This window comes from Solanum verrucosum, unplaced genomic scaffold, assembly GCF_900185275.1.
Source record: "Solanum verrucosum unplaced genomic scaffold, falcon-dt-bn FXZP01000198.1, whole genome shotgun sequence".
Taxonomy (NCBI): domain Eukaryota; kingdom Viridiplantae; phylum Streptophyta; class Magnoliopsida; order Solanales; family Solanaceae; genus Solanum; species Solanum verrucosum.
In genome coordinates this window covers 556,832-573,725 of record NW_026020173.1, presented here as the reverse complement: position 1 = coordinate 573,725, position 16,894 = coordinate 556,832, and positions in this window count along the sequence as shown.

The following is a 16,894-nucleotide window of genomic DNA, read 5'->3' as shown; positions in this document are numbered from 1 at the left end:
ATGTTTTTTTACTCTTATTGCTCTAATGTTTTATGTTATGATATGCTAATTGGCTTACATTGTGCCTTTCGGGGTTCTATGTGCCTTGTTACGTCTAGGGGGTACCCTTGGGTCGTGACAAACTTGGTAATCAGAGCACAAGGTTTAGAATTATTCTAGGATATTGTCTCATAAGTCACGTCTAGTAGAGTCTTGTTCACGAGTGTGAAGCGCGCCACATTTATGAATGAGAGGCTATAAGATGTTTAGGAAATTTCACTTCTTTCATTGCTCTAAAGTTGTTCCTTAGAGTTTAACTCTATAAAAGTCCCTATCCTAATCCTTCTCTTGTGTCTTCAGGAAATAAAAACAGGAAGGTCTAACACTAAAAGAATGGAGGGTGGCAATGTGAATGAGGAAGTTCTTCAAGGTAATCAAGCTTCTCAAGTTAACAAGCTCCAGTTGATCCCGTGGTTGAGAATGTGACCCATGCGAAGTTTCAGTCTACTATCCAAATGTTTGTTCAAGTCGTGACGGCTCAAGCCAATAGAGAAGTTGTAGTTCTTATCAATCCTAATATGAATTTCATGGCTTCTAAATTGGGGGATTTTGCAAGAATGAACCCTCTCGAGTTTCTTGGTTCCAAAGTGGGAGAGGATCCTCAAGAATTTGTGGAAGAGGTTTATAAAATAATTGATGCCACGGGGATTACTTCGGTAGAAAAGGTAGAGTTAGTCACTTACCAATTGAAGAGTGTGGCTCAAGTATGGTATACTCAATGAAAGAATAATAGGCCGGTAGGAGCGGGTCCAATAGAGTGGGAAGTATTCAAATCGGCGTTCCTTGATAAGTTCCTTCCCCAAGAGTTGAGGGAAGCTAAGATGGAAGAATTCATTAACCTTCATCAAGAGGTATGAGTGTTCAAGAGTATTCTATAAAGTTTACTCAATTGTCCAAGTATGCTCCGGCTTTAGTGGTGGATTCAAGGGATATGATGAGTAGGTATTTGACGAGTGTGTCTAGGTTGATAAGAAAAGAATGTCGTTCGGCAATGCTTTATGATAATATGGATATCTCACGTCTTATGGTGTATGCCCAACAAATGGACGATGAGAAACTCCAAGACAAGAATAGGGAGGTGAAAAGAGCTAGAATTAGTGATGGGAATTTCTCCAAGCCTAGGTCTGATGGACAAGGTCAACCAAGGATCAAACAAAGGTTCTCCAACCAAGGCTCCTCTAGTGCTCCAAGGGTCAACAATGATAGGGTGTCTAACCCTAACCCTCAAGGAGGCAATGGTGGTGGTTTTTATATTGCTAGGCCTAATTGTGCAAAGTGTGGTAGAAAACATGATGGCAAATGCCTTGTTGTCTCGAATGGGTGCTATGGTTGTGAAAAAAGTGGACACAAGATGAGAGATTGCCCGGTACTCATGGCCAAGGGGAGAGAAGGCAAGCAAGCTCCTCCAAGCGGTTCAAACTCTAATGCCCAAAAGCAAAACCATTTTTATATTGTTCAATTAGAGGTGACCAAGAGAGCTCCCTGAATGTTGTGACTGGTATGTTAAAAGTCTTTTCTATTGATGTATATGCCTTGTTAGATCCTGGTTCCACTTTGTCCTTTGTGACACCTTTTGTGGCCATGAAGTTTGAAATACTCCCCGAAGTGTTAGTAGAACCTTTTTCGGTCTCTACCCCAGTTGATGACTCGGTGGTGGCTAGAAGAGTCTATAAAAGTTGTCCCATTTCCTTATCCCATAAAGTTACTTTGGTGGATTTGGTAGAGTTATATATGCTAGACTTTGATGTGATTTTGGGTATGGATTGGTTGCATGCATGTTATGCCTCAATAGATTGTAGGACTCGGGTGGTTAAATTCCAATTCCTAAATGAACCTATTTTAGAGTGGAAGGGGGAAAATTCTATCCTTAGAGGTCAATTTGTTTCTTGTCTTAAATCTAGGTAAATGATCTCCAAAGGGTGTATTTACCATCTTGTTAGGGTGTTGAGTCTGAAACCCCTTCTCTAGAGTCGGTTCCGGTAGCGAATGAGTTTCCAAAAGTTTTTCCCGATGACTTACCGGCATTCCTCCTAAATGGGAAATAGATTTTGGCATTGATCTTTTACTAGATACGCAACATATCCCCATTCCTCCCTATATAATGGCTCTGGTGGAGTTAAAAGAGTCGAAAGATCAACTAAGGGATTTATTAGATAAGGGCTTCATCCGATCGAGTATCTCTTCATGGGGTGCTCCGGTGTTGTTTGTTAGAAAGAAGGATGGGTCTCTTAGAATGTGCATTGATTATCGTCAATTGAATAAAGTTATCATTAAGAATGAATATCCCCTTCAGAGAATTGTGACTTGTTTGATCAACTTCAAGGGGATAGCTATTTCTCCAAAATTTACCATCGTTCGGGTTATCACCAAATAAGGGCGAGAGGGGTTGATATTCCTCAAGACAGCCTTTAGGACCCGATATGATCACTATGAATTTGTGTTGACAAATGCCTCCGGCGGCATTTATGGATTTGATGAATAAGGTGGTTAGTCAATACCTTGATATGTTTGTGATTGTGTTTATCAACGATATTTTTATCCGTTCAAGGAGTGAGAATGAACATATGGACCATTTAAAAATTGTGTTAGTTCTTAAGGACCAACAACTTTTTGCAAAGTTTAGCAAGTGTGAATTTTGGTTAAGGTCTGTAGCTTTCCTTGGTCATATTGTATCAAGCGAGGGTATTGAGGTAGATCCTAAGAAGACGGATGCGGTCAAGATTTAGCCTAGACCACTAAATCCTTCCAATATTTGAAGCATTTTGGGTTTAGTCGGTTACTATAGGAGGTTTGTTGAGGGGTTTTCCTCCATTGCTTCTCCGTTGACGCCTTTGACTAAAAATAAGTCTAAGTTTGAGTGGTCGGAGGCTTGTGAGAAAAGCTTCCAAGAGTTGAAATATAGACGTACATCTGCTTCGGTGTTGACCTTACCGAAAGGTACGGATGGTTTTGTTGTATATTGTTACGCCTCTAGAGTGGGGTTGGGATGTGTCCTCATGCAAAACGGTAAAGTGATTGCATATGCTTCAAGGCAACTCAAAGTACATGAGAAGAATAATCCTACCCATGATCTTGAATTAGCGGCAATAGTATTTGCTTTGAAAATATGGAAACATTATTTGTATGGAGTCCATGTGGATGTTTTCACCGATCACAAGAGTCTTCTATATGTGTTTAGTCAAAAAGACTTGAATCTCCGACAAGGAAGGTGGTTAGAACTTTTGAAGGATTATGACATGAGTGTCCTTTACCACCCCAAAAAAGCTAATGTTGTAGCGGATGCACTTAGTAGATTGTCCATGGGTAGTGTGGCTCATGTAGATGATAAAAAGAAAGAATTGGTTAGAGAGGTGCATTTATTTGCCCGACTAAGTGTCCAACTAGTGGATTCCACCAAGGGTGGATTCATGGTCCATAATGGTTCTGAATCATCCTTTATGATGGATGTGAAGTCTAAGCAAGATTTTGATCCTATATTAGTTGAGTTGAAAGTGTCAGTACTCAAGAAGTCTGTTGAGGCCTTCTCCCAAGGGGGAGATAGGGTGCTTAGGTTCCAAGGTCGATTATGTGTTCCGAATGTTGATGGTTTGAGGGATCAAATTTTAGAGGAGGCTCATAGTTCTTAGTATTCTATTCATTCGGGAGCCACCAAGTTGTACCATGATCTATCGGAAGTCTATTGGTGGAATGGTATGAAGAGAGATATTGCGGGATTTGTAGCCAAATGTCCTAATTGTCAACAAGTTAAGGTTGAGCATCAAAGGCCGGGAGGCTTGTCCCAAAATATAAGTATTCCCACTTGGAAGTGGGAAGATGTGAATATGGACTTTATTGTGGGTTTGCCTCGCACTCGAAGGCAAAATTATTCTATTTGGGTCATTATAGATAGGATGACAAAATCAGCCCACTTCAGTCCCGTCAAGGTTTCTCATTCGGCGGAAGACTATGCCAAGTAGTATATAAGTGATGTAGTGAAGTTACATGGGGTTACTTTATCTATCATTTTGGATCGGGGTACTCAATTTACTTCACACTTTTGGAAGTCATTCCAAAAAGGGCTTGGTACTAAGGTCAAGCTTAGCATTGCTTTTCATCCCCAAACCGATGGGCAAGCAGAACGTACCATCCAAACATTAGAGGATATGTTGAGGGCATGTGTTATAGATTTCAGAGGTAATTGGGACGACCACTTTCCATTAATAGAGTTTGCGTACAATAATAGTTATCATTCTAGTATCGGTATGGCTCCCTTTGAAGCCTTATACGGTAGGAGATGTAGGTCTCCGATTGGTTGGTTTGAGGCAGGTAAAATTGCTCTTATTGGTCCTGAATCGGTTTATGAAGCTATTGAGAAAGTGTCACGACCCGAGAGCACCCCCTAATCATAACACGACGTATTTGACACCTAAGGGGTCTTATACAAGCCTCATAGTCATTCATTGCATTCAATAATGAAAATAGTGCGGAATTAAAACTTTATATTTAAAACAATACGATTCAAAACATTCAATACTGATAGAAATCTTTCAAAAGGTACAGCGAAAGACTAAATCTTACATTGCCATCTTAGACAAAACTTTAACAAGATAGGGTCACGGCCCTTTACAATCAAAGTCTTAACAATAGTCTTAATACAAGAAAGAACTAGAAAACAATAAGAGTCCTTGTCCTCGGCCTATGAGGACATACCAAGTCTTGGAGGAAAACTTTATCCAAGCACTTCAATCCTAGCTAGAACCAATCAGTTGCTGAAACCTACACTTGTAGTAAAAATAGGAAAATATGGGTTAGCACACAAAATGTACGAAGTATGATGACCATACAAAAACATGCTTTAAAAAGGGACATTTTGGTTGGAAACCATGCATTATGACACTTTTTGGAAATATCATGTACAATAGCATAAGAGACATACTATACAAGTATAATCATCATTCAAGTCATAATACCACATTTAGACAATATCATCATGTAAACCATTACCTTTACCTTAGACCTTCACTTCAAGTAACCCTCATGATATACCTTGTGCAATGCATGGATAGCGTCCCATACCACTATCCACACCAAGGCACCACATTAAGGTCACCAAAAGTGAACTTACCATTCATTCCTTTTCACCTTTACCCCATATCCATATAAAGGAGACATAACATTTCATAAGGCATGACAAGGGGAAATAACTCATAATATAACCCAAGTATGGCATGCATATCACATTAAGCATTTAAGAGTCAACATTCTTCAATTGTTTCATTTAGAGGATTTTCATACATTAGTCATTAAGACTTAAAGAACTCACTATGATCCTATCAAAGCCCACTAGTGCAATGCGTAGATGGCATCACATACAACCACCTACACTTCATAGAACCTCTCAAGAAACCATAATGCACATCTCACATGATGGGAATAAGCGTTTAACTGACATAGATCATGCAAGCTAGACATGGAATTTGGTGTCATATAGCCCCACACCGTAAAAAGGTGTTCCACTTGCCTAAGGTAGAACGATAACATTAGCTCGGATGAATCCTTAGCTTGGATGAAATCCACTGGCTAATATCCTATGTGGGCACATAGTTATGGGATAGGAAGATGTTCCTTGGAACTCTAACCTAACATTGGGAGAGTTTCCATCTAACCATATCCGATCGGTGCTTAGCCTATATTCCCATATGTTATTTCATTCACATTACATTAGTGTATTAGGGAGGAATGTCATAGGACTATCGACCTATGATACATTATTACCAAGGAAGGAATGCTATAATACTATCGATCCATGGTACATTCAAGGATAGCTCTACGGTCCTCATGAAAAGAATGCCACTAGCCTATTGATTCATTGCCCCTCATTTCATTCTTATACTCATGAAAGGAATGCTACTAGCCTATCGATTCATGGTACATTGACTCATTAAGAAAGGAATGCCAGTAGCATATCGATTCTAGAGTCTTCATTACAATAGATCATTTGTGAAAAGAATGCCTAAAGCCTATCAATTCATAACCATCAAGTCAAGACACATTCATCACTCATTTATGGAAAGAATGCCATAGCCTATCGAATCATATTCATCAAGTCAAGACACATTCATTACCCAAGAAAGGATGCCTAAGCCTACCAATCCAAGATATACAATATATAGAAGACAACACTTCACATTACATCATCATCATACATGAGTGTCAAATTGAGAATTAGCCTTTCAAAAATAACACAATTACCTTCGAGACATGATCACCTCAACCTCATTTAATTCACATTCATATACTTAATAAGTAAACACCTCCACCTTTCAAGTGGATTAACATCTCTAGCACAATTCTACTTCAACGTGTAATTTAGTCAAAACTTGCCTTCAAGGCCATAAATCTCAAATCATCAACACACCAACAATTTACCATAATTAAGGCATAGATAATGAAACAATTTAATGGCCCAAAGAAATTTAGACATATTTCAATCATAAGCCTTCATAATCAACAAACCCACTTCATAAAGGCACAAATTAGGAATTGAGAGAAATCAAGGGTTCATGGATTATTTTCATCATACTCACCAATTAAACATCAATACAATAAATATATGACATTATAAACCATTTGAAATCGTTTGGAGAAAGAACCCATGAGATTGAGTAAAACCCTTGGTTTTTCATGAACTTTGAAAACTTTGAAAACTTCTTGAAATTGACTCTAGGGTGAAAAATAACCCTAGATGAAGGATCACCATACCTTTACTAAGATTTCCCAAGAAATTTGATGAAGAAAATGCCTTGAATCCAAACCCTAGCTTTCACTTTTTCTTCTTCCTAGAGTTAGAGAGAGAAATATTGAGAGAGGAAGAACTTTGGGGTTTTGATTTGGGTGTTTTGAATAAAGGATTAAATGAACTATTTTAAGACTTGAAACTATTTATATTTATGATATAAACCATTTAAAATCAACCCCACATAATAAAACAGTAAAACAAAATTACTTAAAAACCTCTCACGTGGGCAGCCCCGTCAGGGACCAAGTCCACTTCTACAGACCGTGAAAGGGGACCACGGCCCATGGTGGTGACCGTGGTCCTCTAGGCAGTAGCTCCCTTGACCTTGCTAAACCTCCACATGGCCAAGTCATCATCACGGCCACTTCTATGGACCGTGGTCATGACCACTGGCCCTGAAGTGGCTCGTGGTCTTGAGGCAGCGGCTTGGCCAAGTTTCCTTGCTTTCCTTGCCACCAAGTAACCTTCACGAACACTTCTACGAACCGTGGTCAAGGCCACTGACCGTGAAGTGGTCCGTGGACTTGGGAATGTGCTTGGCCAAGGTTGGGCAGCCTTGGCCTTTGGCTTAGGCCTTGCCCCCTTGGCTTGGCACTTTCCTTTCCAACCCTTTACCATCATTAAAAATGGTCTTTCCACTACGGAGTCTATCACGTACCTTGACGTTGACTCACTAAAATCCATCAAACAATGCTCAGGACAACATTACACAACATGAAACCTCATTACAAACCTAACACAAAGTCCATAGGCTCTAGTTTCACTTATTCATTTTTAGGGTCGTTACAGAAAGTTTGGCTCATTAGAGAGAGGTTGAGAATGGCTCAAACTAGACAAAAGTCTTATGTCGATGTGAGGAGAAGGGATCTAAAATTTGAAGTTAATGATTGAGTCTATTTGAAAATCTCACCCATGAAGGGTGTGATGAGGTTTGGCAAGAAAGGGAAACTTAGTCCCTTGTATGTAGGCCTATATCAAATTTTGCAACGTATTGGAAACGTTGCCTATGAGTTGGATTTGCCAAATGAGTTGGCTCCGGTTCATTCGGTATGTCATGTTTTTATGCTTAAGAAGTGTATTGGAGATTCGACATCCGTTATTACCTTAGAAGGATTGGGAGTTGATGAAAGCCTTACCTATGAAGAGGTTCTGGTAAGGATCTTTGACCGGCAAGTCAAGAGATTGAGAAGCAAGGAAATAGCTTCCGTGAAGGTTTTATGGAGAAATTATTTAGTTGAGGGTGCTACTTGGGAAGCTGAGGCTGATATGAAGTCCCGATACTCTCATTTTTCTGCTTCCTCTCCTATTCAAGCTTGAGGTAAGTATTTCCTCTTTAGTCTTCTTGTTATTGGAGGTCATGTGTGATTTATATGGTTCCATGATTTCCTTATGTTATGCATGTTCTTGATGAAATTCATGTTTAGTAAGAAAATGAGTTTTGATGATTTATGTTCCTCGCGTTGTTGTGCATTTAGTATGAGTTGCCTATTTGACTTCATGAGATGAGTTGATGAACATGCTTTAGTATGCTTTTGAGAGTAATTGCATATTGGCTCCATGATATTGTGTTGAGCATAATTTTAGTTGGAGAAGGTAGCTCCTCCTATGAATATAAGAAATATTGAGTTTCATGCATATTGGGTTGTTAGATGTAGTTCCTACTTCCTTGTATTACATTGATTATGTTTGAGATGGAGTAGAAGTTTCCTCCTTTAAATTGTGCATTATTTTTGTGTTGCATTCATGATGGGCTTCTAGTCTTGAGTCTTTACTTCCGTAGGGTGTCTAGGTCTTCATTCGAGGACGAATGTCCCCAAGGGGGAGATATTGTAACACCCCGGATTCTAGTAGGCTAGACTAGGGCTAAGTCTGATAGGGTAGCTAGCCATGGAAGAGGGCAAGGGCCTAAACTACCTTGGGAAGGGTGAAGGAAAACATTTTTTCCTTGGTCCACTCAGCGAGAGGCAGTGCCATCGCCAAAGTGACTTGGCGATTAGTCAAGTGAGCCACCATTGCCTAGTGAGAAGTCCCCATTGTCTTAGCTACTTGAAAATTGGGTGAGCCAGTTGGATTGGCGCATCGCCAAAGGGACTCCCCCATCGCCATGTTGGCTGGCTCTTTGGGGTGAGATACTGGAAATTTAGGCGGACCAAGGGTCTACTTGGTGAGTCGCCGAGTGCACTTGGCGAGCCTCACTTTGTTGCAGCCCAGAAGGTAAGTAGAGTCTTTAATGGCATTTCCTATTTCGCCTAATTTGAAGCTAAGTTGTTCCATTCCTTAACTAGTGAAGTATATAAGCTTTTTATACTCAAATTTCCCCCAATTAAGTCATTTTTCCTAGAATCTAAAAGAAAACCCAAAACTTCATCCTCTTCGAAGGAAATTCTCTCTCTAGAACTACAAGGAAGAGAAAAAGGAAAGTTGAAGCTAGGGCATGAAGAAACAAGGCTTTTTCACTCAATTTCTTTGGAGAATCAAAACTAAGGTATGGTAGTTCTTCATCCATGGAGTCCCTTCAAAACCCCAATTTCAAAGATAGAAATTCCCTAAAAGCTAGGGTTTTATCTTCGAGTCATGGGTTCCTTTCAAAAATGATTTATATGTTTGACTTAGTTTATATTATGATTGAATTGATGTTTTATTATGGTTTTATGTTGAATTCCCCAAGAACCCATGAAAACCACATATTACTCATGCTTATAGTAATTGTAGTAATTGAATCATGTTATATCCATGTCTAATGTAGTAATTTTAGATATTTTGATTGAATGTGATTTGTGCCCTTGAAAGGAAAAGCATGAGGATTATGCATGATTATGAGGTTTATGTATATGCTTTTATAACACTTTGAGAGTAAAGTGAATATGATTATGATATAGTTGTTGTGTTGTTCGATGATTATCCTCATATACACACTTATGTATGAAAATGATATGATGTGAAAGTTTTGTCACATGTAGTGATTCTTAGGTTGGAAGACTACTCTCACCTATCGAATCTATGAGCTTTAGTATGAGTTATGTTGGATTGAGTGTCAAGACATTCTTCCATAATTTTGAACATAAGTCATGACTTAATATGAACTCAATGGGAATTATATTTATCACCGAGTGGATAGTGATATGAGATGGAAGCCCTCACGTTAGTAGAGGCTGGGTTTCTAAGAGAAATCTCTTGGGATGGAAGCCCTCGCGATAATAGAGGTTGGGTTTTCTAGTAACAATCTCTTTATCCCATAAACTATGTGCCCTCATAGGTCTTTTAGCCAGTGGATCCACCTAAGCTAAGATTATGCTTCTACCTTAGGCAAGTAGGACAACCCCTTTTCGGTGTGGGGTAGACACCAAATTCCATGTTAAGCTCACATGGTCTATGTCGGTTAAGGCTTATCCCACTATGATAGTATGAACAAGAATATGAATTATGAACTATAGTTACTCAAGAAGATTTACTTAGTATGGGTTGGATTATGGGATCTTATTAATGCATACCACAAGTATGCTTTGAGGGTATTTATGGTATGTTCCTTTCATGGTATGATGATTTATGACTTTATTACACTTATGACTTATACTTTTCCATTATCCTTAAAATGATGCTTTAACTTAGTAAATTGCATGCATTCAACTAAAATGTCCTTTTTAGCATGTTTTCAAGGTTTTTATGCATGACTATCATACTTGGTGCATTTTTTTACTAACACATATTTTCTATACTTTTCCAAATTGTAGGGTCTGGTTCTTAAGGCAATCATCATTTGTCTCAAGCTTGGAATCGACTATTCTCCTAGCTTATGGTGAGTCCTCATGAGTCGTGGACAGATGTTTCATTTTGAGTTTCATTCTTGTATTTTCACTTTCGAATTATGTTGTTTTGGGTTGTGACCCTATTTTGACTCAAGTATTGTAATAGATGGTTAATTGAGACAAGTCTAGACTTCTGCTTTCCTATATAAGGATTATTTTTTTTACTTAAATGTATTGTTACTCTTATTGTTCTAATTCTTTATGTTATGATATGCTAAGTAGCTTACATGGTGCCTTTTGGGGTTCTATGTACCTTGTTACGTCTAGGGGGTACCCTTGGATCGTGACAAAGAATTAGGGCATGAAACTCCTTCAATTTGCATTAAAACATAGAAAAAATTAATGAATTTGAGTCTAATGAGTCGGTAAATACCAACTCATCATGTATTAACAGATAGACATATGCATGCCTTGGTAAAGAATGTTTGAAACTACTATGAATGTTGATAGTCCATGAGTTTGTAAATATAGTGTCTGGTGATGCTTGAGGATAAACAAAATGTTCTAAGATGAGGGTGTTGATGTGCTAGCATTTGGTGTGAATAATTGTTAGTTTTTAAGCAATGTTAGTGTCTTTTATAGTTTTTGTATTGTGTTAGATAGAAAATCAGTCGAGTCAAGAAAGAAAGTAGAATAAAGCAAAGAGTTGACAAAGGAGAGCTCTGACTGCAAGCTTGACAGATCGTCAGAATTCTGATTGGCCGTCAATGGTAGCTGTCACACTTATAGAGAAAACCCCAAGTATCTAAAGTTTTCTCTCGACAAGGATGACGAACTGTAAGGCCTATGATTGGCCTTCAAACAAAGTTCCACGCTTGCAAAATTAATCAACCCTTTGAAGTTCGGGTGATGGTGTATCTGATAGACCGTTAGACTTAGACGAGCTATCAGGCTCAATGTCATACACGCAAGGTTAGAACAACTTTCTAAAGTCCATACAATGGCCAAAGCGACGAACTGTCACACCTCTACCAAGCCATTAGGTAAGGGTAAGATTAGTCTGGAAATTACTGATTTCTTATATTAAAATTTGAAATTCCTGGAACTATAATATATTTTTCCTAGGGTTTATTTCATTATCTAGTTTTTTGAGTGAAGAACAACAATACCAGTTGTATGAATTTGAATGATAATTTACACTTATTTCGTGAATTTGAAGTGTTATTTGCTTAACCTTTTGTAAGTAACTTCTTATCGAATGAATGCAATTACATTCTTGTTTTAATAATCATGAATGGCTAAACCCCACAATCAAGGGTTGTGTTATTCATGACGACATGACCTAAAAATAGGGATTTTACCTAATGAATTGTGAGTTGTGCCTCAATATCATGTTATCTCATTCATCTTTATCAACATCTAATAGTTGCAAACATTAGACCATGTCCTAAGTTTATTTGGTTTGAGTGAAAGAGTCTAAACTTCACAAAATAGTTAATTATCCTTAATGGTGTAGGTACATTAACCAACTTTGATTAATTGTCTTTTAAAATGATTGAAACACTTTTAGTTCAAAAGAATAAAAGTGATAGACATTTAATTTTGTTGAGAAATAGTTAAATGTAGTATAAGCTTGATAAGCCGATATACTAATATGCACAATGAAATTATGTATTTATCCAAAAATGGTCAAGAGTCTTGGTGAACACAATCCTGAATAATGCTCTATGTTAATACTCAATTAAGAATTATTATTTCTTGTTACTTGTCACATAGTGATCTTTAAATCAAAACTCAAAATTTCATTAATTATAGTAGATAACCGCATATGGCTTAGTTCTCGCCGTATTCCCTATGAGATTCAACCCCGGCCTAGTTTCTTTCTACATCTGACAATGACCCAATTATACTTCTGTAAGGAGGTGTGACATAGGTGTATCACATAGTGGGAGGCTTCTTACTATGGAAGGTTGATGTCACGACCTGATCTCTCGACTCATGATGACACCTACTATAAACCACTAGTGGGTAAGTCAACATGTAACCCAGATGACAAGTAATGATTTCAAGGATAGAAACAAATTAGAAGCAATAATTTAAATACTGGAACAGAAGATAAAGTGGAAAAAAACAAAAATGTATATACAATAAAAAGATCCCTCCTGTAACCATGAAGTCACACGTACAAAGCTACTAATCAAAAGAGTAAAATTCCCAAAAGTGGACCAAAATTGCATAGAGTGTCTCAAAACAAGAAAGACCAATAGCAAAATATAGATAGAGACAAATGCAGAGTGCAGTATAAGTCAAAAACGTTGTGTTCTAACCTTAATCTCCGAATCTGAAAACTGTAGGCTCGATACCAACATTGGTAACTGAGTGTAATAAAAAGAGAAAAAAAGTAAGTACAACTTGAAAAACCTAAAAGAACTCCCATAATTCTACAAGAAAACCTGAAAGTACCAACGAAATTTACTAACCACCCAAATTAGTTGGTAAATTTCTAACGAATTGCCCACAAATTAGGAACCAAAATTTCTTCAAAAACTCAACAATTGATTACTAATGAATTACTGACCAAATTTTACCAACAAATAGATTATGTTGGTAAATATGGCGGGAAAAATTTGGCGCTTAATTTAACAACGGCTTACCAACAGATTACCAATGATTTTTTTACCAACAAAAATCATCCATTGGTAATTTACCAACTGATTGAAAATGAGTTGGCAAATAAGGTAGGAAAAAGTGGTGCATAATGAAGCAACAATGTACTAACGGATTACTAGCATACTTTTACCAACAAAAATACATTGTTGCTAAATTACCAACATATTGTCAATCTGATAGTAATTTACTAACAAAAATAATTTTGTTGGTAAATTTACCAACATATTATGAGTGTGTTGGTAAATTTACAAACAAAGAATCTCGCTTTGTTGGTAAAGTTTGGCTAACTAATTTCATTTTTGTTGGTAAAATATCATTATCATAGCTAATTGTTGCTACATTTGTCCAAAGATTCTTGTTTTGTTCTTATAAAATTTGTCAATAAATTTATTTTTTGAATAAATTGTCAACAAGGATATATGTGTCGTTAGCAAAATTTCTCAAAGAATCTAGTATTCGTTGTGATAAAATAAAGAAGCAAAAAAAAGATACACTTTTGAGAAAATTTCTCTTTTGTCTTGTTATTTAGCTAGATATTTTATCCACGCTTCGCTCGGTAATCGATGATCTCATTAAGATTATGAATGATCATTTTTTAATATCCTAATATTAGAAATTTTGTATAGTCACATATATTAAGAACTTGAAAGATTGTAAAATTCTTACTCTATAATAAATTTTATCTTCTACATATTTTTAATTATAATATTTTTTTTCTTTGATATAATTGCCTTCTCAATATTGAATGATTTTTCATAAATTAGTCCATTATCACTTTCTCTATTGTCTTTGTACACGTGCAAGTAAAGTATAAGATACTCAATTTGATGGTTTATTTTTTATTCATTCTTTAACCAATAAAAACTAGTTTTCCTTGCTCTTTCATGTCATTGTCCATAAACACTCCTAATTAATATGTCATAATAAATTTATCATGTGAAAGATATTAGCCTCTCGTATTCTCAAATGTGTGTTTCCTTGATTATTCTAGAGCTAGTAAATCATAAAAAAAAATCTCATTAAGTTTTCAAAAAACTTTTAAAATCATTTTTTTAAAAATTGAAAATATTTTGAAATACATAAGTTTTGACAAAAAATAACAACTAAAGAATAATGAACACACCAAGTCACATGTTTGTTATCTTAGAAGGCACTAGCTGGACAAAAATATAGAAAATAAAAACAATTACAAGTAATTAGAAGAATCAAAAAAGGTTACACGTAGCAGTAGTTATAATAGTTGAGACTCTCCAACCTTTTCATGTATTAACCTTTAACATCCAATTTAGTATATCTTTTATGTTTTATCTTATATTACATTTATATATATTATAAAATATATTAAAATCATACACCTTTTCACATTGAAGGTTGAGACTTTTTTAAAAAGTTATGATTTCTTCTATGAGTTGGGATCTTTTCAAAGGGTTGCGACTTTTCAGAAGAGTGTTGACTTTTTTGAACGGTTGTGACTTTTTGGATGAGTTGCCAAACTATGTTGGCAAATGAATTCAAGATTAATGAATGTTGTCACGCCCCAAACTCAAGGGGCGCAATTGACTCCTAAAGCCAAAACTCAGGCCCGAGCCGACCCTGCTGAACCATTTACTACTAGCGCATGGCAGTCACATGCAATTAAGAAAATAAACAAGTTTATCTCAGCTTAAAACTAAGCCCTCGGCCGGCAAGGCCCCTGTCAACAGATCTACAAAAGAACCAGCTACTCCCAAGAGTTCATATAAAGAAATATCCAACTAGCACAGAAGTCCTGATTGGGCCGTTGAGGCCACCATGATATCTATACCAAAACTAAAAACAAGTAAATATCAGTACAATACATCAAACAGCTCACAAGCTTCAGCAAACCAACAACATAGGCCAGCATGTCCATAACGTAGCTATAAACCCCACATACTAATCTGCAAGCCTCTAAGAGTAGTAAAGATTGGTGGGACAGGGCCCCAACCTACCCATGAGAATATATATAACAAAAGGTAAAAAACCTCCCAACTCTGGCAGCTCCGGAGGAAAGGGGCTGACCAATCGGATAAAAGTCAATCCTGCTGATATGGAGGTCTACTCGGTCATCTGTCAGGACCTGCATGCATGAATGCAGCGCCCCCAAGGCAATGGGGCATCAGTACAAAATAATGTACAGAGTATGAAAGGCAATAGACTATGAAGAGGTATCCTGATATACTGGAATAATCTGATAAATAAATTAAGGATAAGATAATTGTACTAACCTGCTTCTAAATCTAAATTTATCAAAAATAATAAAACAATAACCTAACCAAGCCCCCATAAGCTAGGTAGGTACAAACAGCACACAAGACCACCTACTCAGGCCCCCATAAGCCCGGAAGGTACCAATCAGCCTGTATACCCTATCGGTAGTCCCCTAGCCCCGCAGGCAGTCACATAGCCCTCTTAGGCATCAACATATCTTATAGACAACTCATAGCCCTCTTAGGCAACAACATGGCCTTGTAGGAAGCACATAACCTTCTTAGGCGTCAATATATATCCCTGTAGGCAACTCATAGCCCTTCTAGGCATCAATATAGCCCCGTAGGCAACTCATAGCCCTTTTAGGCATCCATATAGCCCTGTAGGCTGAACATAACCCTGCTAGACATAGATCACATTCCTGCAGCTAACAACAATAGCCCAAAGGCAACAATAACAATCCAACAGTTAAAAGTGAGAAATTTAGTTATAGGCAACCTATACAAATAGCCTCTAAGTCGTGTCCAACATACGAATGTTACTACTGAATAAGAATCTCGATAAGAGAGGATTATACGCACTCGAGCAGCCAACAATCAACAATAATAGCTATAAGTATAACAACGATAACAACTCAATTACATTGCTCCTAAGCTTTAAGGAAACATGCCATAGGAAGAGAATAGCCTTAACATACCTTTTTCGCTAAATTCACATGGCCTAAAGACTTTAACTCATAACTCCCTCGATACTACAACAAGGTAGGACCATAATCAACACACAAAATAAAAGATACCATGACAATACAATAAAAGATATGTATTTCCGTCGCAAATTGCTATTTGCTGCTTATAAAAGCTAGAGTCGATGAAAGAAGGGTCTTACCTCGATCTTAGGTTCGTAATTCACCTCAAAACCTTCAAATATATTCAAACCCCTGTTGTCCCAACACTAAAATGTGATATGCTATGCAATCGATAAAACAAATTATACCACGATGTTGAGCCCAACGCGTAGAACAACTTTCGTCAAGGACTTACGTCGAGAAAATCTATATTTCACTTGATCCTAAAAATGGGTTTCTATGTTTTCTCTGTATATTTAGCTTAAAATGAAGAAAAAACTCGAAGAAGAAGATATATACAACTTTCCACCGACCTAGGGCCCCACCTCACGTGCCTGCTTGCGCAGTCCCACGAAAATGTGAATATCTCTCTATTATGAAGTCGCATGAATGAACGGTTTGATGCGTTGGAAACTAGACTCGTAGACCTTCGATTCAATAGTTTGTGGGCCCCATAAATCTTTATAGATTGGGAGAAAACCTCCAAGACATTTGACCCAAATTTCAGAGAAATCTTTAAGAAGGAACTTACGATAACTTCCGCCAACTTTTATTTTGACACTTACCTAACTTCAAAACTTGAGATGC